Here is a 24920-nt window from a genome sequence, read left to right as displayed (position 1 = left end):
TCCTCACTGCAGCAAAAGTCAACATCTCTAGGCTCAGGCTGTTCTTTTTGGTGGCCTCTTTACTTAGGCGAAAATTGCTTTAATTCCTAGAGGTTCAAATGATGAAGATCAGAGTCGTAGCCTGAACTGGACATTGTTAAGCTGTCCCCAAAGCTTATAATTATGTTTAGTATCTCCCTTTTCATTGAGAAAGCCTCCTGCCCTGTGTTGTTTTGGTCAGGGTCCTAGCAGGAAGCAGATGGTGCCCTCAGAGGGGTTTATCTGAAGAGAGTTTAATGAAAGAACTGCTTACAGAGGCAACAAGACCTAGATTCATGGAAGAGGGGCTGCCCCACAGGTGCTATGGCTATAGAAAGAACAACACCACTGCCAGAGACTTGGCAAAGTGGGGAGAATAACTACCCAGATCTTGTGTTGGTCCTCGCATCAGCAGATCTTGTCGGAAACCAAAGGGCATGGAGCCCTGGTGAGGCAGCCCACAGCAGTCAGCCACCAGGCCACAGAGCAGGTGTAGAGAGGTGGAGAATGGCTTTGGAGTGAGGGGTGGTGGTGAAGCAAATGGAGAATAGCCAACACACTTTGGTCCCTACCAGGAACTAAATGTCCCGCAGGCTGGGGTCACTCCAGAGACACAAATGCAAAACCAGGACTAGAGAATGATGAGTGATGCTCTCGGTTCCCTCCTTCAGCAGGAGGCGGTTTCTGCAGCTACAGGGAGGCTAGATGTATGGCCTTCTAGCAACCGTCCTCTTTTGCAGAAGTAGTAGTAATCATAGCCAGGACTTACTGAGTGTGTGCTGTGTGTCAGATGTGGATTATCTCTGCCTTTACAAGAATCCTGCTGGCAGGCATCATTCTCATATCCTAGTTGACCCTGAGTCTGTAGAAGGTTAAGAGACTTGTCTAAGAGAACACCGCTAAGGAATGGACAAATCTGTGTCTTAGTTAAAGTTCCAAAGCCTTTTCCAGTGGCTCCCAAACCTGGCAGTGCCAGAGTCGTCATGTTATCAGTTTGCTGTTACCTTCCAGACCTGCTGTACAGATAGGTATAGAGGAAATACATATATATACCTGACCGGTGCCAACAGGGTGGAGTTCTGGCTTTGAAAAGCCTTTAACTCATCCTGGGTCCCAGGATAGAAGGAAGATAAGGAAAAACAAGGTTTAGGAGGACGACCAAGTATTTTTGAAGCCTGTGGCACTTACCCATCTACCCCAGCAATGGGGAATTTACAGATGCTTTCAGTTGAGCTATTGAGAGCTTCAAAGAAATTGATGAACATGGAAAAGTCCCCCCAGCCAGGTGGCTACCCATCCTCTGCCCAGCACCGGGCCTGTGGTACTGGCCAGCCTCTGGGAGAGCCCTACTTTGAGGCTGGATGTTTCAGTCAGGGTAAACTGAATCCCTCAGGCTGGGGAGCAGATTCTCATCCACCTCTGTCTCCCTGGAGCTTCTCTTCCTCATCTGTGAAATGGGGCTGGGCACCCCTGCACAGGCAGGGCGACAGGGTGTGTGCAGAGGTGCTTCGTACAGCGCCCAAGGAGTAAAAAAACAATCCTAATTGAATAGCCCTGTGCCTTATTTCCCTTTAGCATGGGAAATGAGGGTAATTATTGCCTACTCCTTTATTGCCCCAAAGAGGACTGTAAACCATACGCGTTGTGGGATGGGATCAGAGAGGGGCTTCGCGGTCCTCAGCAGTGAGCTGGGGTAAGTGGAGAGACGCTGCGGGGTTTCAGGATGATGGGTTCCTGTGCTGAGGGCTTGGGGGTCCTTGGGAGGACCTTCCTTGGGGAGACTTCTGTCATTTATCTGCCCACTCTCGACCCCCATGTCCTTTAGCATTGCGGAGGGAAGAAGAGGGTGAAGAGAAGTTGCCCCGCCAGCCCAGGGGTTTCCCTGCAGATGCGGCTGGGGCAGATGCTCCGCGATTCATCTCCTGTGTGGAGCGGGATTATGGTGGCCCAGGCCCGGCCTGTCTGCCTGGCTCTGTTGCTCTGTACGAGGCCACAGCAAGCCGTACCTCCTCGCTGTCCTTTGCGGCAGGAGTCCTGCAAGAAGCTGGCATCCCCACAGGGCAATCCCGATTCCCAGCATAATTGTGCAGGGAAGGACTCTGTGATCAGCCTACACTTTCTTCTCGTTTTCTCACTAAGGGGATAATTAGCAGGAGGAAGGCAAATAAATCCCCAATCCCCTCACCTTGGTTAAATCACAGGGTGTGGGCAGAGCTGGAGAGCAGTGTAGAGGTTTGCTCTGGGATTTGGCTTTCCAGTGCAAATGGCAAAAGTGGGACTAGGCAAGATCCCTAATAGCACCCCCTGTCTCCCCAGGGTCCCCTTTCCCTAGATGACAGGCACACCCTGTCATCACATACAGTAGCTCTGTAATGCCCCTAGTTTTACCTGAGTTGATAAATGGTAAGAGGGTCGAAGGAATAAAAATAAGCCTTCTGCCTTGGAAGTCCATTGCAACCAAGAGAAGAGAAAACACAAAAATGTTTACAGTAGCACAAGCTGCTGTTAAGTAGTGGGCCTCCATTTTGGTTGCACAGGCTCTGGACGCGCAGGCTCAGCGGCCATGGCTCACGGGCCCAGCCGCTCTGCGGCATGTGGGATCTTCCCGGACCAGGGCACGAACCTGTGTCCCCTTCATCGGCAGGCGGATTCTCAACCACTGCGCCACCAGGGAAGCCCCTGGGTTTCTTTTATGCATAAGAAAGGTGTCGGTTTACGTGTGGGATGACAATGCTCAGGTGTATATGCAAACTGAGAAACTTGATGCTGGGTGAAGCACATAGCAGGTGTTTAATAGTTGTCTGTTGAATGGATCCTTGCATGAAAGGAGTGGGATTCCAGGTGGTGAGAGTCATCTGCATCCCAGACATCTGTATCCCATTTGGGTTTAAGAGTCCAGCATTTCTCCCAAGTGTGTCCCATGCAGCCGCCTAAGAAAAGCCAGGATGCTGGGGCCAACGAGTTAGGTCATGACCTGCCACCTTTGTTTTTTTAAAAAGTATTTATTTTATTTTTTAATTTTCGGCTGCGTCAGGTCTTAGTTGCGGCATACGGGATCTTTCGTTGCTGTGTGCAGGCTCTTTGTTGTGGTGTGCGGGCTTCTCTCTGGTTGTGGCACGAGGTTTCCAGAGCACGTGGGCTCTGTAGTTGTGGTGCATGGGCTCTGTAGTTTGCGGCATGTGGGCTCTCTAGTTGCGGCACGTGGGCTCAGTAGTTGTGGGGCACAGGCTTAGTTGCCATGCAGCATGTGGGAATCTTAGTTCCCTGACCAGGGATCGAACCCATGTCCTCTGCATTGGAAGGCGGATTCATAACCACTGGACCACCAGGGAAGTCCCCCTGCCACCTTTGCTGGAGATTTGTAACATGTATTAGCTTATTAAAGATTTTGAAAAGTTCTGAAATGATATGGTATTTATGTATGTATCTATGTATATGTATAATTTATATTTATATGTGTGTGTATATATATATATACACACACACACATATATATTTATATACACATACACACATATATATATTTATATATATCTACAAATCATTTTAGTCTTTCATTAACCCATAGTGCCTATCTGGTTACCTGGTCAGATCTCAAGGTATAGAAACCCAAACATACATAAATTAGCAAATTTGAGTTGGAAGTGCATGCCATTGCTAAAGTGTTGGGAAACCAGAGAAACCAGAAAGAAATATTTTGACAAACTTTCCTGGATTTACAAAGGTAGCTCTACTTTGTCTCATGCTCTGCTATACCTCTTGGCCTTTTTTAAAAATTCTAATTCAATAGACTCAGGAATACATTTTGCCAAACGTTCTTTGTATTTAAACCCTCGTGGGCTTTAAAACAAATGTAGACCAGATGTTCTTGATTTATTTGCATTTAACTGATCACAATGGAATTCTGCCAGAGCAGTAGGAGATCCCCAGGGATTTGGGCCTCTTTTCTTCCCCCCCCCCCTCAGAAACAAGTGTTTATGATGGGTAGAAACCTATGGACTCGGGAGTTCAATTTTTGTGACAAGCACTTTTTATATGCTTAGAAAGTTTCTGTTGTCATTATTGGTTAAGGATAGAATGAGAACATCACCGGGGCTGTGTGCCTCTTTATAAGATGTAACACGTTTCTCTGTTGCCTGTTTTGTCGTAATCCTGCTGCAGCTGGTAGAACACTAGACCAGGGGGCCCAGATTCCCAGTAAACAGTAATTATCATTGTGCATGATGGGGCTACAGGGGATTCTTGTTATTCTTAAGGCACATTTGTATTTTATGATTCTTTTTCACCTTGCATATATTTTGCTTGGAAAACAAAATGAGCTAACTTATTTTAAAAATTCTTTTGTCTAACTATGAATTTCAGTGATAATTTGTATCCCTCCTGAGTAATAGTGCCCTCCTCAAAATCGAAGAACAGAAGAACATATTTTTAAAACAATTACATCTTTTTCTCTTTCATTAACAAATAGAAATTTGGCCCCATTTCTGTTATTAGGATGCCCCAGGATCCTTGATATTCTTGTTCCCATTAAGTTGCACATTTTGGATTTTTTTTTTTTTTTGCGGTACGCGGGCCTTTCACTGCTGTGGCCTCTCCCGTTGCGGAGCGCAGGCTCCGCACGCGCAGGCTCAGCGGCCATGGCCCACGGGCCCAGCCGCTCCGCGGCACGTGGGATCCTCCCGGACCAGGGCACGAACCCGTGTCCCCTGCATCGGCAGGCGGACTCTCAACCACTGCGCCACCAGGGAAGCCCTACATTTTGGATTTAAATCAGTATTTTAAAACTCTAATGACTGCTCTCTTTGAAAATTTCTTTTCAAAGAGGTTCAAAAGTTTCTCAGAAACACAAATTTTTATTGAGTAAAACTGGTATTTTGCCAGTCATTGCAAATACAGAAAAGAGTGAAGTGTATGACATCTGTCTATGAAGAACGGATAACCTACAAATTTTTGCTGTTAAAAGGATCATTATATATAACTTAAAAAATAGTTTTTAGCTATGGAACATCTCCTGTATGCTAGGAATGTGTTACACACATGCACAGACACATTTAGTCTTCATAATCTTAAGAGTAGATATTACTACCCCATTTTGTAGAAGCAGAAACACAGCTAAGGAGATTAAATGATTTGGCCAAAGTCACACAACTGAAAGGGTAGTGTTGGGATTCAGTCCAAGCCTCTCTCCTCAGTTTCCCTGCCTGGTGCCTGGTAATGAGAGGCTGGTGTTTGTGAATGGAGTAAGTTGTGGGCAGCAGTTATAGAGAACCTTCTGGGGGCCCAGCGCTGCTTCCTCTGCATCCTGGGAGCTATGTACAAACCTCCCTCATGAGTTTATCTCATTGGGTGGCAGTGACTTGTTCAGGAGTCCCCACTACACTGAGGCCTTCTTGGAAGCAGGAACCACATCATATTCATTTTATATTCCCAGAACACTGCTTGGCACGTTGAACTTATGCAGTGGATATTTGTGGAATAAATTAACTATTCTGATATAGGGCTAGAAGACCCTTGTTCGCAATCCTGTTCTCCAGTTACCTAGGCTTAAGTGTATTTGCTAATTGAAATGTAACTTCATGACAGGGAAGAACTAAAAGGGAACAGATAGGTGCAGCCAGTGTGTAAATAAGACTTTTTTCCTGTGTTTTCACATGTTAGCCATTTATCCAGTCGTGTCCATTCATTTTGTTTTCCTGTTCTTATTTGGGTTTTACTATAGTCTTTTAAATTTTCTAAAAAACAATTGACGTGTGTGTGTGGGTGCAGTGGGGGGTTCTCTCTCTGTCTGGGTATCTCAGAATTTCACTTACCCTGTATATTCTTTGACCAAAGCAGCCATATTTTCCTTTCCTATTTATTTAGCTCAGAGAGTGCAAAGAAGGTGATTTGGGGAAAGCTTTTCTGTGATACTGAAATAGGTCCTTGTGATTATTGAACCATCTATGTAGACCAAAATATGAAAAAGAGTGGTAGAGTTTAAGATGCTGTGCTCCATACGGATTATCTAAACTAGATATTTCAGAAGTACTTAATAAAAAAACCTGTGACCTCCAACCAGAGATTTTGCAAGTTCCTTTTAGAATTGCTAATGCACTAGTCCTGAAGAGGAGGTGACAACTGTAGTGCCTTTTATTCATTACTTTCTGTGGTGTTCTTTGTAGTGTTATGATCTTCCTTTTATAGATGACAACACCAATGCCCAGAGCCACACATTAGTTAAGGGACAGAATTAGGATTGATGTCCAGGCTTGTTGACGCTGTGCAGCTCTGCCCGTCCTGTGGCTGAGCTCTCTGCAAGGACCACTTCACTGCACCCAGTCCTACAGGGCGGAGTTTAAGAGGACGGACATGTGGACACAGGGTGGGAAGGGGAGGGCGGGACAAATTGGAAGATTAGGCTTGACATAAATACATTACCATGTGTAAGATAGATAGCTAGTGGGAACATGATGTATTGCACAGGGACCTCAGCTCGGTGAGAATGAAAATACTTCCACTTAGAAAATTAAATATGTTACTAGAGCATTTTAAAATTTCTTCTGTGCTATATGTGTTTGTTTGGGGGCTGGCCTGTTTGTTTGGGGGTTGAGTGCTGGCCTGTTTGCTTTGTGGGGGAGGCCATTGTTTCAAACATTGCTGTCATATACTTGTGATTTTTCGCTGGCATGATGCTAGTTGCTTACTCTTTGCAGGAAGTAGATATAGAGTGACGGAAAGCCATGATCTTCTGAGTTTGACAGACCAAAGACCACTCCTGCTACTCCCTTGCTCTGTGACATTCGGCAGATTATTTAACCTCAGTGACCTTTAGTTTCCTCAACTGTAGAATGGAAATAATAATGATAATACTGAGCTTGCAGGTTTATCTTGAGGGTTCAGTGAGACCTGGAACATAAAGTTTCTGGAATAAAATAAGGAGTAGTCATTATGATGATAGCGATATAATGCGGTTTTCAGAATTCCTCATGTTTTAGAGCTAGGACTTAGTCAATGGGAGGAAAATTCTTTTAAGTTGTGGAAAAACGGCCAAGTGGAACTCCGAAGAGGTTCTCCTTTATGTCCTTGGCTAGTTTCTGTAAACTGCCTTTACAGAAAGGCAGTTTCTTTTATTCTTTCTGTTCTCATTGACTGAAGGGTGGGCTCACTCAGCATGCTTTGTGAAACCATTTGTGTCTATGGCATTTTTCTGCAGAATTAGAATCAGGAAGAAAAGCTTCCCTGAGAAGAGGAGGGAGGGAGGGTGGAGGGAGGGGGAGGGCTGGATGGGGGTAGGGAGCCCATGCCAGGTTTACTTTCATGAGGTGCCTCGCCCCTCCTCCTCTTCAGAATTGGTTTGTTTGGACAAATTGGTTGCCTCAAGCAACACATTATTAGTTTGAGCCGAATGTATCCCGGGAGACTTGCTGCTTTCCCTTTGCCAAGTAATTGTCCTTTTCCCAAAGAGGATGCTGGGACTGTGGAGGCATTTTCCACTTTGGCATATTTCAATCCAGTCCCCCCACCTCCCTTACACTGAAGTGTCTGCTGCTTGCACTACGCATTTAGAAAGCAACCAGTTGTGAGCTGTTAATCTTTGTTTTCAACTCCAGGATTTTGTCATCCTTCCTTAAACCCTCAGTACTGGTGTCTAAGGAAAGAAGATTGTACAGGCAGACCTCGGAGACATTTCAGCTTCCCTTCCAGACCACTGCAACAAAGTGAATATTGCAATAAAGCGAGTCAGGCAAAGTGTTTGGTTTCCCAGTACATATAAAAGTTATGTTCACACTCTAGTATGTTATGTGTGCAATAGCATTATGTCTAAAAAACAAGATAGATACCTTAATTTAAACATCCTCTGGAGGCTTCCCTGGTGGAGCAGTGGTTAAGAATCTGCCTGCCAATGCAGGGGACATGGGTTCGAGCCCTGGTCCAGGAAGATCCCACATGCAGCCGAGGAACTGAGTCTGTGTGCCACAACTACCGAGCCTGCGCTCTAGAGCCCACGAGCCACAACAACTGAGCCCATGTGCCACAATTACTGAAGCCCGAGCACCTAGAGCCTGTGCTCTGCAACAAGAGAAGCCACTGCAATGAAAAGCCTGTGCACTGCAACCAACAGTAGCCCCCGCTCGTGACAACTAGAGAAAGCCTGCGTGCAGCAGCAAAGACCCAACGCAGCCAAAAATAAATAAATAAAATTTAAAAAAAGCTTTGTTGCTAAAAAATGCGAACCATCATCTGAGCCTTCAGCGAATTGTGATCTTTTTGCTGGTGGAGGGTCTTGCCTTGATGCTGACTGATCAGGATGGTGGTTGCTGAAGGATGGGTTGCTGTGGCAACTTCTTAAAGCAAGACAGCCATGAAGTCTGCTATGTTGGTTGACTCTTCCTTTCAGGAATGATTTCTCTGCAGCACGCAGTGCTGTTTGATAGCATTTTACCCACTGTAGGACTTCTTTCAAAACGGGAGTCAATCCTCTCAAACCCTGCCACTGCTTTATCAACTAAATTTATGCAATATTCTGAATGCTGTTGTCATTAAATACATTATCGCAAATGTGTTGTCATTTCAACCGTCTTCACAGCGTCTTCACCAAGAGTAGTTTCCATCTCAAGAAACCACTTTCTTTGCTCATCTGTAGGAAGCAACTCCTCATCTGTTAAGGTTTTATTATGAGATTGCAGCAATTCAGTGACATCTTCAGGCTCCACTTCTAATTCTAGTTCTCTTGCCCTTTCTACCACAGTTATAATAGTAACTTCAAAAATCACTGATCACAGATCACCATGACAAATGTAATAATGAAAAAGTTCGAGATATCGTAAGAACTACCAAAACGTGACACAGAGACATGAAATGAGCAAATGCTATCGGAAAAAATGGCGCCGATAGACTTGCTAGATTCAGGGTCACCACACACCTTCAATCTGTAAAAAACAAAATATATCTGTATACCTTTAAATATGGTATTGGCAGAACTTTTTGTTATCGTATGTATGGTAGTGCTACCCAGAAGAGCCTGGATGAAATCCCGGGAGTTGACTGGAGTTCTGTGACTGGGCAGGTATGTGCCCTCTGCACTCCCAGTTGCTCGCATTTCCGTTCCTGAATTGCTAACATTCAGTGCGCTTTGAGGCTCCTTTTCCAGTAGTGATGGTTTGGGTTATCAATACATCTACCTTGCTTCACTCTCTTTGTGACCCTCCAGAAATAGAATTCAGGGCCACATCTTGGTAAAAAATTTATAAAATGAGAGAATATAAATAAAGTCCCTAATGTGAAAAGAGCAGATAGTATTTTTATTTTTTAAAGGTATCCATTATTTGTGAATTTACATTTGAATGTATCTACCTATCCATTTCCCATCTTGTACCAGAAAGAATTATCCCTATGAATGGTTTGCAGGTCATGTCTGCTCAGATTATATCAAATATGAGGCACTTGCTAGAGCTGAGAGTCTTTCTGAGTTGGAACAAAGAAAAGAATGGCAGTTAAGGTAATTCTATTGTAGGTAAAAACACACTTGTTTTCAAAAAGCTTTCAAATACATACATAATTTTATTCACTCTTTATTATAGCCTGTGAGATAAGGAGAAAAATATCCTGCCTTTTCACAGAGGAGGAAACTAAGGCTTATTAATTTTCAATGATTTGTCCTCTGTTCTACTACCAATACTAATATCAGTATTAGGCATATTAATATACCAATTAATGTATGAATATGTATTGTAAAATACAGATAATAATGACATATCAATACTTTATATTATACCTCATATATATTTAATATACTTTATATTATATATTGATATTAATAATATTGAAATAATTTATATAATGTCCTTATATAAATTATACATAGGCAGCTAACTGCTTTAACAACTCCAAGATTTCAGTGGATTAGCACAGTTCAAGTTTATTTCTCATCCACGCGACTGTGAGTGCAGGGTGGCGACAGGGTGCTGTGCTCCAGAGTTCAGGGACCCATTGCTGTGCTCAGAGTCTCCTCTGTTCAGGTGGTGGGTGGGAAGTGGACGTGCACAATCTTTTGGCCAGAACGCAGGGCCTGGCCATGCCTTCCTGTCAAAGAGGCTGGAAAATGTGGCCTCGTTACATGCCTGGAAAGCAGAGAACACAAATGTTCATGAACACAAGAGGCTGTGCCACAAAACGTATAGAAATCTGTAGTGTTTATCCCCCCTGATTATAGGGACCCTGTTTAAGATCTGTAGACCATTATGTTTTTCCTCCAGCTTTATTGAGGTATAATAGACACACAATAAACGAAACACTTTTAAAGGGTACAGTGTGATGAGCTTTGAAACATGTCTACATCCGTGAAGTCATCGCTAGAATCAAGATAATGAACGTATCTGCCACCGAAAGTTCCTGCTATCTATTTGTAATCCTCCTTTCTCACTACCCCCCCATCTCCTGCCCCAGGCACCCACTACTCTGCCTACAAAGATTCGCTTGAGATTTTAAGAATCTTGTATAAATGGAATCATACAGTAGGTTCTGTAATTTGGCTTCTTTCACTCAACATTATTATTTGGGATTCATCCATGTTGCATAAATTCATCCCTTTCTACTAATGAGTAGTGTTTTATTGTATTGTTACACCACAATTTGCTTTATTTGAAAAAAACAAACAAATCCAGCTTTTCAAAGATTGAGGACCTTCTTGATACTTTGCCTTACAGTTTGAAAAGTCTAAGAAAAGCCTTCTTTGGGCAGGTCTGAAAGAACAGCCCCAAGTCTCTCATATGGAACATGAGTCCCAAGAAAAGAAGGACTAGATTGAGCAGGTGCTGTGCTTTTCTTGTTTCTGAACTTCAAATTGGGTGGGCTATTAATCAAGTACTGGCAACCTAATATAGACCAATCACTGTGCCCCGTGACCTTGGGAATACAGTCATCCCTTGGTATCTGCAGGGACCACAGGAGCCCCTGTGGATACCAAAATCTGCAGATGCTCAAGTCCCTTGTGTAAAATGACGTAATATAATGAATACAGTCTGTGCTCCATATCCGCTGTTTCTCATCCTTGGATGCAAAAAGGCCGACTATACAAAAGAAACAAGACAGTTAATCCCGTCAGTTGGTAGTCTGAGGTCTGTACCATCATTTGCTTGTCCCCGACCCTGGAACCACACTCCACACTGTGTTCATCCCAGGGTGGCACAGTGCTGCCTGTGTCCCTCCTGTGTCCACAAACCTTCCATGACTTCCCTGCCTAAACTCTGACCTCCTTACTGTGGTATCCATGGCTCACTCTTGGGTTTAACCTAGCTTCAGTTTGTCATCTTTAGCATGAGCTTGGCAATGTGTATTAGGAGCTACTTACTAAAATATTTATTTTGTTTAATGGAAGAAATTTTTATTTACTGAAATAAATAATAACTAAGTGAAATCATATAAAGTACCTATCCGCACGCCTGATGGATAGTTCAAAAATTGTATGTTTCCTTCCCTTCTGCCCTTCCTCCCTCCACATTTTGGTCTTATCTTACCTTTCCTTCCTGATTGTCAACCACTGCCCTCTATCAGATGTGCTGTCCATCCAAACCAAACGGTTCTTCGTCCCCCACGCACGTCCTTTGCTTTTCTCCTTTTGGGCTTTGATTGACAGTGTTCTTTGCCATGGGTCCAAATAGTTCCTCCATCATGGTCCATCTCAGATGCCAGTACCTCCAGGAAGCCTGCCTTGATTCCTCATCATGCTCTCCCCAAATACACCAACACCCCAAGGCGGGAGTAACTTCTCTACCACAGCAGCTTCACTGTATCACTTACTACCTTCTGCTTTATCATATTCATTTCAGAACTGGCTCATGTGCTGTTCTTTGCTTCAGGGCTTTTTCTCTTGCTATTCCCTCTGTCTGGAAGACTGTTCTTCAAGACTGTCACCCATCTCACTCCCTTACTCCATTCAGGTCTCTGCTCAGTTGTCACCTCCTCATGGAGGCCTTCCCAGATCACCCCATCTGACACAGGGCCTTCTGTGCCCTATTTACTCTCTATCTCCCTACCCTGCTTTGTGTTTTCCATTGCACTTAACCCCACTTGATAATATTTGTCTGTTTCTAATTGTCTATTTTGCCCACATGAACTCCTTGTTCACAGGGACTTTCTGTTGTCACTGGTCCATCACCAAGTGCCTGGCACATAATAGATGCTCAATAATTATTTGCTGAACAAGTGAATATTCACCATCAGATTACACTGTAGTCTCTATCAGTGTGCCTTGAGGCTAAAAGCAGTGTCCATGTCTGATTCATTATTAGATGACCTCAAACACGTTGCTGTAACAGTATACAGTAAGTATTTGACTGAAGGACAAAAGTCAACAGTGAGGAGAAAATTTCCCGAAGTCCACATGACTTAACTTCAGTTTCAACCAAAGGTTATCAAGCACCTGCTATTTGCCAGGTACCATCAGGTACTTTTATACACATTGTCTCATCTAAAGCTCACAGTGATGTTCACATCCTCACACTAATATTCCAGTTAGAACCCTGGGACTAGGACTTGGAACCTTGGGAATGTTCCACAGCTTCTGTAGCAACTACTCCTTTCCTGTCACTGTTACAGCCCCACCCCCTCTTGACCCATGGTTTCCCTCATCCTTGCTGTCGCTCATCATTCATCTGAGGCCAGAGCCCCTTTGCCCTGCTCCTTTGCCTTTCATTCATTCACTCATTCCAACCTGAGCCATCTTGTATCTTTCAAACTCTTGTTGATGGTGAGAAAATAGTCTACATCCTCTACCTGTACATTGTTCTCCTTATACTTTCTTGTCCTAAAGTCATCTGGCTTCCCTTCCCTGTGGCTCTAATTTCCTCAACCTTGGAAGGACTGGCATCATCTCCTTTCCCCTTGGTTACTTTCATGTCATTATGGAGCTGCCACTGTTCCACAATTTTAAATAAACCTCCACGTCCACTTCCACCATCCTCTGCCCAGGTTGTGCATGTGCATTGCTGACTCTGGCCCTTGACTGTCTTCTCCAAGCCCATCCTCCCCTTAATGTTATTTCCAGTGATGTGGAACCCTTGGCTAGTGGAACGAGCATTGGACTAGTAGTCAGAAGAGCTCAATTGGAGGCCTCACTCTCCCACTTAGCAGTGGTAAGATTTTGGGAAATCACTTGTGCCTCTCAGCCTCAGTTTCTTCATCTGGAACATGGCCATAATGATACCTACTCGATGTAACTACTTCCCAGGGTTTATTGAGGAATAAAATGAGGTATGCATGGTCAAGTTAACTTCTAAACCATGAATACTATGTAGAGGGCAGGTATTATGGGCAGTTGCCCTCTCAGCTGTCCAGTGGCATGCCAAACTTTGGGTCTCACTGCTGCCTGGAACTTCTCTCAGTGATCTTCTGGCTTCACTTTCCTTCCTACCCAGCCTGGAACCCAAGGGTAATTTTCTTCGGTGTTCTACCAACAGCCTTAGAATCTTTAGCTCTTTGACTTGCCGCTATATCCCTTTGGCCGGTTCTCAATCCTGAGTAACCCCTACCACATATGTGTAACCTCTGTGCCCCTGAGCTCTACTGAAAACCAGAAAGTCTTGAATTAATCCTATTGCCTCTTCAAGAACCTTGCTCTTTCAATATCTGCCTTGCATATTGTGTATCTGTCTCTCTTCACCACCCCCAAATTCTCTTTCTCCTAAATATGCTCCATTAACAAATAATACTCTTAACAGATCATTTATTTTGATCTTGTTTCCTCTCATGCTGACATTTTTTGATGACTTTCCTCAACTAGGTTACACATCCCCTTGTAAATTTTGGCAGGTCTGACTCCATAGTAAATCCAAGAGTATTATTTATGAAACTTGCAGAGCCCATAGCCGTGGTATGAATTCCTGGTCTTCCTTTAATTTAGACCTTTGTCTCTCCCTTCAGTCTCTCCAGCATGACTGACAGTCTAGCCGTATCCACAGAACCAAAATTAGAAACCGCTCTTGAGAGGTGAAGCAGTGGATATTCCTCACTCAGCACCTTCCTGTCCTGTACCGTCCATCTCTCTAGACCATCTCTGCACAACTTGTTAGATGGATATGACAGGAAGCGTTTGGGGTGAAGAGGGACATGATTAGGGCTTGTAGTGAGACCTCTTCCCCCTCCCTTTTTCTTTCTTCTAGTTTCTTCTCTCTTCCTTTTTCCTTTCCATTCCATTAGCACACAGATGGTTATTGGGTAGTGTCTTGGAGAGTGTCTCTGGTCAGTCTTCATGCAGAGAATGGGTCACTGTCGTTAGTGCTGACTCTTGTACCTAAAATCGGCAGTAAGGGCTTCCCTGGTGGTGCAGTGGTTGAGAGTCCGCCTGCCGATGCAGGGGACACGGGTTCGTGCCCCGGTCCGGGAAGATCCCACATGCCGCAGAGCAGCTGGGCCCGTGAGCCATGGCCACTGAGCCTGCACGTCCGGAGCCTGTGCTCCGCAACGGGAGAGGCCACAACAGTGAGAGGCCCGTGCACCGCAAAAAAAAAAAAAATCGGCAGCAAGTCTTTGTTCAGAAGAGCTGCCTGGCTCCCTGGGATGGCGCACCCGTTGCTGTAGGGTGTTCCCACTCCACGTGTCTTGCCCCTTCCCCGTCTTCCTTCTGCATTATTTCTGACTTAGGCTTGCCAGTGGTTCCTTGTGCCAGCCTCACTTGTGGAAGTAACATCAGCCAAAGTGCTTCAGCTCCTGATAAACAAGATATGTCCCTCTTTCCTTCCAGGTGCCCAGGGAGGGTGTTTTGGCAAAGTTGAGAAAGACGTGGAAGTAGAAAGAGAGGAAGGTATGAAGAGCTTGCTTGAGGCCTAAAATCCTAGCTGTCGGCCCTCATAATAATAATAGGTGGTGGTTGTCACTGTTTTAGAGGTTCTAGAAAGTTGGTCAAGATTCTAAATTATTCCAAGCCTGGATGATGAAATTAGCACCTTCCCCAAGTCCTTTGTGTTGAAAGCTCCATAGTGTGTGGTGGGATTTGAATTGTGGCCTAATATTTAAGTAAGTGAAGTGAAGGAAAAAAGTAGTCAAGCCAGACAAAATAAGCAGTCTTTCAACAAATCGAATATTTCACTTCTCCATTATAGATGCTTCTTAGATGCACACTTCCAGCAGAAAGGAAGTGGGTATCGGATTTGGCCAACTACTAACACCCTGGAGGTGGCACAGTCACTTCCCGAAGGCTGGCTGGCTGGTTTGACGGAATCGTCTCTGGCCTCACTGCCACGCCTGAACCTTGACATCCATTCTAACCGGGGCTCGCTTAAGAGTAGAGTGAGCTGCAGGTGCTGTGTAGCATCCTTCTCACTGATGAGCCTCTTGGCTTTAGAACAGAAACTTTGACCAAGACATATTTTACCATCTGCTTCCAAGAAGAAGAAAGGGAAGTCATTTGGGAACAGGTGTGCAAACCAAGCTCTTTTCTTTAGACAGAAATGTGAATATCATGTGTGACGACAAACGGATTCTCTGCTTTTTGAATGACCTACGAACTTCCTGATAAATGTGGGAAAATGGAACTAGAGAATCTGTTCAAATCTGGAAAATAAAATCGTACTGATACTAAGTAGCTCAGTATCATGGAATCTGAAGAACTGAGCATCACCGGGGACTAGAAAAGGTAGTTTGCCAAGGTCCCAAGTGAAGCTCTTTTTAAAAAATTATTTATTGGAGTATAGTTGATTTATAGTGTTGTATTAGTTTCAGGTGTACAGATAGTGAATCAGTTATACATGTACATATATGCACTCTTTTTAAGATTCTTTTCCCATATAGGTCATTACAGAGTATCGAGTAGAGTTCCCTGTGCTATATAGTAGGTCCTTATTAGTTATCTATTTTATAAATAATAATGTGTATATGAGTCCTTAGTATGGCAGTTCCTGCCTGAATACCTAAGTTTGAAGGATGCAGTCACTAGAGAGGCAGCCCATTCGATGTTCAAGCCATGTTTACTATCTACCCACTAGTCCTTTGGCAACTAACTGCCTGGTTTGAACACTGGCTTCCATACTTATTAGCAGTTTGACCTTGTAGAAAACACTTAACTTTTCTGAGCTTCAGTTTCTTTGTCTACAAAATTAGAACAATCATAGTAGTAATTTCATAGGATTGATAAGGTGAATGAGAAATGTATTTAATGTTCTTAGAAAACTGCTTGATACTATAGGTGTGCTTAATAGATGTCAGTTCTTCCAGTATAATGATAATTGTTATTATAGTTATTATCACCACGCCTTGGATCTATAAAGAATAAACCCAATCTTTTTTCTGTATGACATCTTCTTCCTTATTTGAAAAGAGCTAAATATCCTCAGTCTCAGAAACAGTTTACAATTCAGCTTAGTTCTACAAAGGTGACAAAAGAAGTTCAAGGCGCTGAGGTAGGTTTAATATACTCACGCCCATTTGGAGACCTCAACAGTAAAATATGTTTAATTTTCGAATAATGATGACTTTTTTCCTGGAATTTATATCCCCAGAAGAGCGATTTTAAAGCGCATAAATAAAATAAGTCTAACAAGGCAATGGTTCAGTTTTCTTTGCTGGATTAAAAAATAGTGCTTGCTTATGATGTATACAAAGTACTTTTTTTTTGTCATTTATGTGCTTAGAATCTTGGACATTTTAGAGTGTAAATGTGACTTTTTTCAGAATCATCTCAAATCTGCAAAGCCAGCTGGATATCCTCATTTGCTAATAAATGATATCAGACAAATACGCCCATTACTTTGAGACCACAGGGGATGTGGCCTAAGAGAGCTGTTTGTGGCAGCAGCCCTGTGAGAGCCATGGACTCCACCAACCTCGCCGTCCCCAGTGGTGACATGGGGAACTTGCTCAGGAATTTCGTTTTGACAGACCCGGGGGGCTGGGAGAAATCCAGCCACTTTAGAGTAGTTGGGGGGTTATAACCCCATACACATGTTTATGATCCATTTTATTGCTGACTTTGGTTTTAAAGGAGGATCTGCTGTGTTGTTTGAGAATAAAAATCAATCTCAGACAGCCACGGGGTTTGTTCCCTGGGAAGATGACAGGCCAAATCTTCATTAAGTTGTTGAGGAATGAAGGAGGGCGGGTGCTCCCTTTTCCCTTCCCACAGTGGCTGGCAGCAGTGAGGCGAGGATGTGTGGGCTCCTGGGAGCCTTTTGTTTGGTTTCTATGGCTGTGACCTCGATTAGCTGCTCTGTGTGGAGAGGAGGGAGGATGCAGCTTTTAACCCTCATTCAGCAGCTTCAACGAGGTCATCTTTTTCTCCTCTGTCCAAGCATAGAGAGATGCATAGAGGCAGCTTTGTGGCATCATTTGAGGGTCTCTGGTCAGAGTTCATTGTCATACTGGTGAGTGATGGATGCAAGTAGGGGAGAAAAAGGGCTAGGGACTAACAACTTTATTTAATACTTTTCTCTCCCCTCCCTCCCAGTAGGGTGGAACTGTGGTCACGCAGATAATCTATGCTGGGGTCACCAAGACAGGAGATGCATACCAGCTCTGCCCTTTCTAGGCAGCTTCCCAACCCCTGAAACAGGGTTAGTGCTACCTGAGGTGAGAGCCTCTGAATGGAGTAAGTAGAGGAGCAGATCTAAAGTACTTAGCACAGTGGCTTGCACATAGTACTCCTGTCCACATTTCCTAAGATGGGAGGGGCTAAATTATCCTGGTTGCTTCCAGCAAGCATCCAAAGCATTTGTGGCAGTCGTGAAGGAACAATAAAATTCCAGAGGCCTTTTATTTGCTCTAGCCTTCCAGTATTATACACATGGCAGTGTACACACGCACACACACACACGCACACACACACGCGCGCACACACACACACACACATACATCTCTTTTTCAGGTGCTGGTGCCTCACAGGTGGCTCTTGCCATGTTTTGCCCTGTGGTCTTGGTGGTGCCATTTCAGGGCGAACCAATAGGAAATGAAGAAGCAGACCCTAAATGTGAGCAGAAGTCTTAGTCATACTCTCTTCTGCTTCCTTCCTTGCCTTAACATAATCACTAGGCAACTTGTTATGGCTTGTTTTCCAGAAAGGTCCAGAGAAGTCTATTGCATCGTCTAGTTTGTAAGGCCAGCTAATCCTGGGGCATGGTGGGCTTTTGAGTGGGTGCTAACAGATGGTGTGAAAGGAGGTAATTCCTGCCCTGGGGGAACTAACCTGGGAAAATAAAACTAGCACACCTGAAATAATTAGCCACCAATTACGTGCTAAATCATGTGCTACTGACCCAGTGTTAGTGCAGTGGGGGTGAGGGTAAATTGGGTATTGGTGAGGGTACCCGTCTCCCGAGGTACCTAGTGCTGTGCCTTGTGCGAAGATTGAGCAATGTGTGTGTGTGTGTGTGTGTGTGGATATATACGTATATATATAAAGTACATGCGTATATACACATACACGTGTGGCAGCTTTTCCCACATCTTTTTTTTTAAATTAGATCAGAGTTTTAATTTTAAGTATTTCATTATAAAATATTATAAAATTAAAAGACATTTTAAGGGAAACATAAAAAAGGAGCCATCCCCAATCCCACATCCCCAACACAATTAATTTATCAAAAAGTGTAGCTCATTCTTAGTCTCTTCAGCGTCCAGCCCGGTTCCCCGGCACGGAAAAGGGGCTGAGTGGATGTCTGTGAATGGCCATACCACTAGTTCCTATACCAGGTATCTAGACAGTGACGTTACGGAGGGTGCCAGCCCAGCACCTCTCACAGGCTGAGTTCTTTACTGCATTATTGTGTTGACCTCTTCTCATAGTGTGAGGGGGGCAGTAGCAGAGGCTCAGCATGGCTAGGTAACTAGGGGGGTGCTTAGCGGCTTTTCCGTTAGGCCATCGAGCCTTCCTGAGATACAGTAAATGTAGAGAGGTAGGTGCCTAGGGTAGAATGTTTCTCCCACTGTGTCTGGGCAGTGTTAGTGTTTCTCCTTTACCCTGTAGAAGAGGATGTCACTGTTTCCCCTGCCAAACTTCTCAAAGAACATTCTCATTCCTAAGGTATCAGTGCCAACAAGTTCTGTGGCTTCTGTCTACCTGCTTTTCAGGTAAAGCAGGCTTACCTGTTGGTACTTGCACAGCTTTGAAGAGTCCGTCATGGGCCTAGTTGATGTAAGATGAACTAAAACTGATTCAACTTCTCCTGTCTAGGACCGCCTCCCCTCACCTTTGCTCTCTTTATCCCGCTAAACAGTTTGAGCCGCAAGTAGGCTGACTGGTCCAGATCTTTGGTCTGGGTTCACTGGATGTATTAGCTTCCTAGAGCTGCCCGAAAAAGTTACCATGAACTGGGTGGCCTAAAACAAGCGAAATTTATTCTCTCATAGTTCTGGAGGCTAGAAATCCGAAGTCAGTGTGTCAGGAGGGCCGTGCGCTCTCACAAGCCCGTGGGGAAGAATCCTTTCTTGCCTCTTCTAGTATCTGGTGGTATTGGCAATCCTTGGCATTTCTGGGTTTATGGCAGCATAACGTCAATCTCTGAGTCCATCCCCACATGGTCTTCCCCGTGTATCTCTGTGTCTCCCTGTCCCTTATAAGGACACCAGTGATTGGATTTAGAGCCCACTCTAATCTGGTATGACCTTATCTTAAATAGATTACGTTTGCAAAGACTGTATTTCCGCATAAGGTCATATTCACAGGTTCTGGGGGTTAGGACATCAGCCTACCTTTTGGGAAGATACAGTTGAACCCAGTACACTAGGTGAGCCTTCAGTGTACCTCAGGCCAAGTCAAAGGTAATAATAGCACTGATTTATCGTTCTTATGGAGAAAATTGATTCCTTCTTACGTCTCTAGTGATGTAATTGAGTTGATCCTGTTCTCTCTTGCCCCAACCCTGTGGGTCACCAACAGTACTTATTTTCAAAATAGCCAACTGGAATAATTATTATCCTGGAACAAATAATGCCCATTTCCATTCCTTTATACGATTACATGTAAATTCATGAGCAGAGACTTTGTTTTGTTCACTTCTATGTCTCCAGCATCTTAAAGCCATCATCAGCTTGGGACAAAGTAAACCCAACATCCCTTTATTTATTCACCCAGCATTTATTAAGCAACTAGGTCTGGAGGAAACAGTGCTGCAACTAGTAGTAACTACATTTTATTGAGCATCTACTCATTTTTTGGACACTGGAACAGGCTCTTTGCATACTTTATCATGAATCCTCACAGAAACCACAAAGTAGGTATTGTATCCCTATTTTATAGATGAGAAAACTGGGTGTCAAAATGTTAAACTTTGACGAAAATCATAGAGCTCGTAAGAATCAAGTATGAATCTGAATGATGTGCTGTGGACCCGTCTTTCTCTACCCTTGGAGTGAAGATTTCTGGATGATGTTTCCCAGTTGTTTTCCCCAGAAATCTAATTGAGTAGTTTTTTTTTTTTAACTTGATCATCTTTTCAGTATAATAGATTTTAATAAAATATGTAGATAGAAAGGAACTCTGATATACTGTCTAACATAAAACCTCATGGCCAAAAGCAGAAGTGGGAAATATATGCTGTCATTTCAGGCAAATATAAACCTTTAATAATAATAGCATCCCAATTAATAAATGAAAAAGTAATGGGAGAAAATCACCATTTTCCAATCCCTATGAAATAATACCTAGGCACTGATTCTCAATGGCTGCTAAGCACACAAAATCAGAGGTAATCGATATGAGTTGCCTCCTGATGGAAGTACACAATACCACCTATCAATTTGCTGTTCTATCCAGAAATCCAATATGAATTTCATCAAGCCTCTAGATCTAACTATGAATTCATGGAAACACGGGGGGCAGAGAACTTGTTAAATCACAACATAATTAAAATGTGGATCGTGGGACAAACTATATGACAAAAGAACCAGGTTCTTTAACTAATAAATAGAAAGGAAAAAAAAAAGCTGAAAAAAGAACTTTTATATTAAAAAAGACAACATTTATCAACTAATTGCAGAATTGATTTGAACCAAGTGCAAAAAAAAATCTTTGAGACATTTGGAGAACTTTTAATACTTACTAGATATTGGATAATATTAAGTAATTATAGTTTTTTGCTGTAATATTTTTGTTACGCTTATAAACAGAATCCTTTTCTTTTGGAGATACATGCGGAAATGTTTTTGGATAAAATGATGTGATACTGGGAACTTGCTTCAAAATAATGCAGAGTGGGTAGGGATATAGGTGAAACAAGGTTTGAATGCATTGATAATTAAGCTGGTGATACGTACGTGGAGGTTTGTTACACCTTTCTCTCCACTTTTATATATGTTTGAAAATTTCCATAACAAAAAATTTTAAAAAACGTTTTATAATTATTGCTAAAAGGAAGTAGTTCAGAGGGTCTGATAAAACAAGAGGAATGAAGGAAAACAATCTCTGTCCATATGAAAAATAAGCTGGTCCATTTTCTACTGGAATTGTGTTCACCTACTAGTTAGTATTCTGATGGACCTGCTCTGGGAACAGCAGCTGAGTAGGCTATGGGCTGGGTGATCGGGAACAGCAGAAACAACTTAGTTCCTCTTTTAAAGCAATTGTCATGCTCTACCGCCAGCACATTTAGAGCTGAGAGCAGTGATGGTCACTACTGATATTCATGCTGTTACCTGGAACTCTGCCGTTTAAAGAATGTTTCACATACTTCTTTCAGTTAATTGTCAATCACAGCCAGCGAGGTAGATGATATTATCGTCACTCGAGAGACCAGGAAGCTGGAGTTCCGACCTGTGAGTTGACCAGAACATACGTAGCGGAGCTGGCACCCCAGCCCTGTCTCGGATGCCGTTAAGCACCGCTGTTCCTTCCTTACTCCTGATCTCACAGCAGCCAAAGCAAGCATTTCTTTTAAACGTGTGCCTTTGTCGGAGCAGGGCTGCGCTACCTGACTTCTTTCTGGATGGACAGTCGTTGCTGAATATAATTGAGAGTAAGAAACAATGCACTGGACATGAAGGTTATGCTAAATTAGAGGGCAGGAGAGGGGACAAATACCCCCCACTTGAATAAGCTCCTACCATCTTCTAGGTGCTGTGCTGAAATCTATCTTCTAGCACTGGGGGTGGGAGTCAAAGCGGAAGAGGGAAGGAGTTAGATCCTCCGTCCTTTTTTTTTTTTTTTAAACCCTTAGGGTAAAATGCATAGCATGCAGTCAACTGTAACCACATTAAGGGAATGCGAGTCTCTCCTCTTCCTCCCTTCTCTCAGTTGGCCCCTCTGTGACTTACCTCACCTTCAAGGCTTTCCTTGCTGGGGAAGAAGGATGGGGAACAAAAAGAGAGAGAGAGATTGGCAGGAGGACCAGGTCAAAGCATGGGCACCCCAAACCAAGCTAAGACCCTGAGTGATTTCCCAAACTATAGAGGTGTTCTGCAACTATGTTAGGGGGAAAAAACCTGGTGGACTGATGTGGAAGGTCTCTGGCTGTTTTAGGAAAATGTATTGAGAGGGTAAGAAGGTATTGATTCCCTTTTTCCCTAGACAGTTTTTCTAAGAGAAATGAGTCAGTCAAATCATTTCTCAGATGACCTTTTAAATTCTAAGGAGGCAAGAAAAGCTATTTCTAATTAAATATTTAATGCTTGTTCTAACTTGTGTACTAATATTATGTAGGGTTTGTGATACAATATATTCTGTGATACGATGTACGTATAGAATATGTTGGAGTCCCTTGTGTAGTCATATGGGGTTCAAATGTGTGCACATTTAAAAATTGTTTCATGACTGAGACAATGTAACAGGGTATGTGCCCAGAAGTGACCCACACATTTTCTGGATGTTATTTCATTAATCAGTAAAAAGGAAGGGTTGTAGGGACTAATCTCTCAAAAACTCTGAGGCATGGAACATCATTCTGCTATTTTAAATGAGATTTGTATCTCTGTTTTACAAGATCTTATTATGTCTGGAATTTATAGGAAGCCAAGGTCAGGTGTTGGAACAGAACCCCCAATTATCAATACATTATCCTAAGGGAAAATGGCCCCCACTTTCTAGTGCTACTTTGAGGAATATATCGTGGCAAAGATTGGGGTTGCTGACATCATGTTTACTTTGTTGATAGAACTTCAGGCACTTACTGTGCACTCAGAGTGCTGGGTGTGCACTCTGAGATGGCTCACTCAATCTAAAAATGGGGATAATAATAGCACATCTTCAAAGGATTGTTGCAAGTAAGGCTTCATCGAATTAATATGTACAAAAAATATGCTCGAGTGGTTGCTGTGGTGTCATTGTCATCATCGTTGTTGATCCTCACAATGGCTGGTAGGGTGGGTTAGGTCTTAGGGTCCTCTCCATCCTGTACACAAGGGTCAAGTGTGGGGTTAGACAGAGCTGGGAAGGGAATCCAGGCATTCTGACACTGAGTCACCAAGCATCCTGTGACCCACGTAGGGGACCCTTTAGTAAAGCAGTAATCCTGTATTATAGATCTACCTTTTACTTTTTTTGACTCTGACTTGCTAGTAGCAATTCTATATGCTGATATGGAAAATCCCAAATACATTATTAAGTTAAAAAAAAAGTGCCAAATAACACACCCTGGTTATACTTTAATCCCAGTTGTGTTATTTTTAAAAGAGTATTCATATATGCTTTACAAACACAAACATTTCTGAAGCGGGTACATAAAAAATTCTTAACAGTGGTTACCCCTGGGGAATGGGAATGATTGCTAGAATAGGTAGATTTTTACTTTTTATTTTATATCCTTATATACTGTTTGAAATTGTCATGAGTTTTTTTATGTTTAAAAAATTTTAAAAAAAAGAAAAAGGAAGGTGTGTTAGTCTGTTCAGGCTGCTATAACAAAATACCACAGACTGGGTGACTTATTATATAAACAACAGAAATAAGTTATTTCTCATAATTCTGGGGGCTGGAAGTCTGAGATCAGGTAAGGGTCCTCCTTGTTGTATCCTCAGGTGGTGGAAGGGCTCCTTTATAGGAGCATTAATGCCATTCATGAGAGCTCCACCCTCATTACTTAAACATGTTCCGAAGGCCCCACCACCTAACGCCATCACAGTGGGAACTGGGTTCCAGCATGGGAGTTTTGGGAGGACATCAACATTCAGAGTAGAGCAAAGGGGGAGAAGAGTCCAACAATAACCCATTTCTGTAAGTGTTTCCCAAACCCAGAAGGTCTCCTTGTCCCAAGTAGACAACCTTTGGGAAAGGAAACATGACACTCTAAGTCTGGAGCTAGGAGATTCATAATATATATATTAGCATATTAAAGGTTGTGAGGAGCTACAGTAAAGAAACCTGCACAGCACATTTTTTTTTTCATCTTTATTACACCTATTAGTATCCTGCAGAATTACATTTCATGGCACAGCAGTTTTGGAAATGGTATAAAAATTTAAGAAAAGGTGACTTAGCCTTCTGTCAACTGCGAGTAGAAGAAAGGTGAGTATTTCTTCAGGAATGGTGGGAGAGGTGCCTGGTGGTCCAGTGGGATGATGCTGGGTCTTAGATTCAGACACACCTGGGTCCAAATCCTGGGTTTTCCATTCACTAGCTGCCTGAGCTCTGGCTAGGTTACCTAACCTCTGGGTCTCAGCGTGCTCACCTGTGAAAGAGGAAGAGGAATTCCTGAGGATGTTTTCAGGAATAAATGAGATAAGTACCTGGTTCTAATAGGTGTTAGTTCTCCTCACCCTTCTCCATCTCTCTATCTCCTTCTATTGTAATACTGCTGTGCCTTTGTTCATGAACACCCACATTTACCAAAACAAATTACTGAAGGATTCCCTCCATTTATGAAAGGCTTCATTTCAGGATTTATCAAAGGCCAGGCTCTCAGGTAACAAGTTCTTGCATTTTCAATGTGACTCCATTTCTAAAATCTTGATTTTCAGATACCTATTTCAAGAATGTGCCTGATAGAGAAATTCATTCTCTAAATCGC

General features: G+C 43.1%; 1 protein-coding gene across 4 annotated transcripts in view; it reads left to right on the top strand.

Moving 5' to 3' along the window:
• STON2 (stonin 2) overlaps window positions 1-24920 on the top strand; it is a 150826-nt gene that overhangs the window by 63850 nt on the left and 62056 nt on the right. The window lies entirely within an intron of this gene.

The sequence above is a fragment of the Orcinus orca genome, chromosome 2, assembly GCF_937001465.1.
Source record: "Orcinus orca chromosome 2, mOrcOrc1.1, whole genome shotgun sequence".
NCBI lineage: Eukaryota > Metazoa > Chordata > Mammalia > Artiodactyla > Delphinidae > Orcinus > Orcinus orca.
The sequence above is the reverse complement of the archived record's forward strand: the minus strand, read 5'-3'. Positions and strand labels throughout refer to the sequence as shown.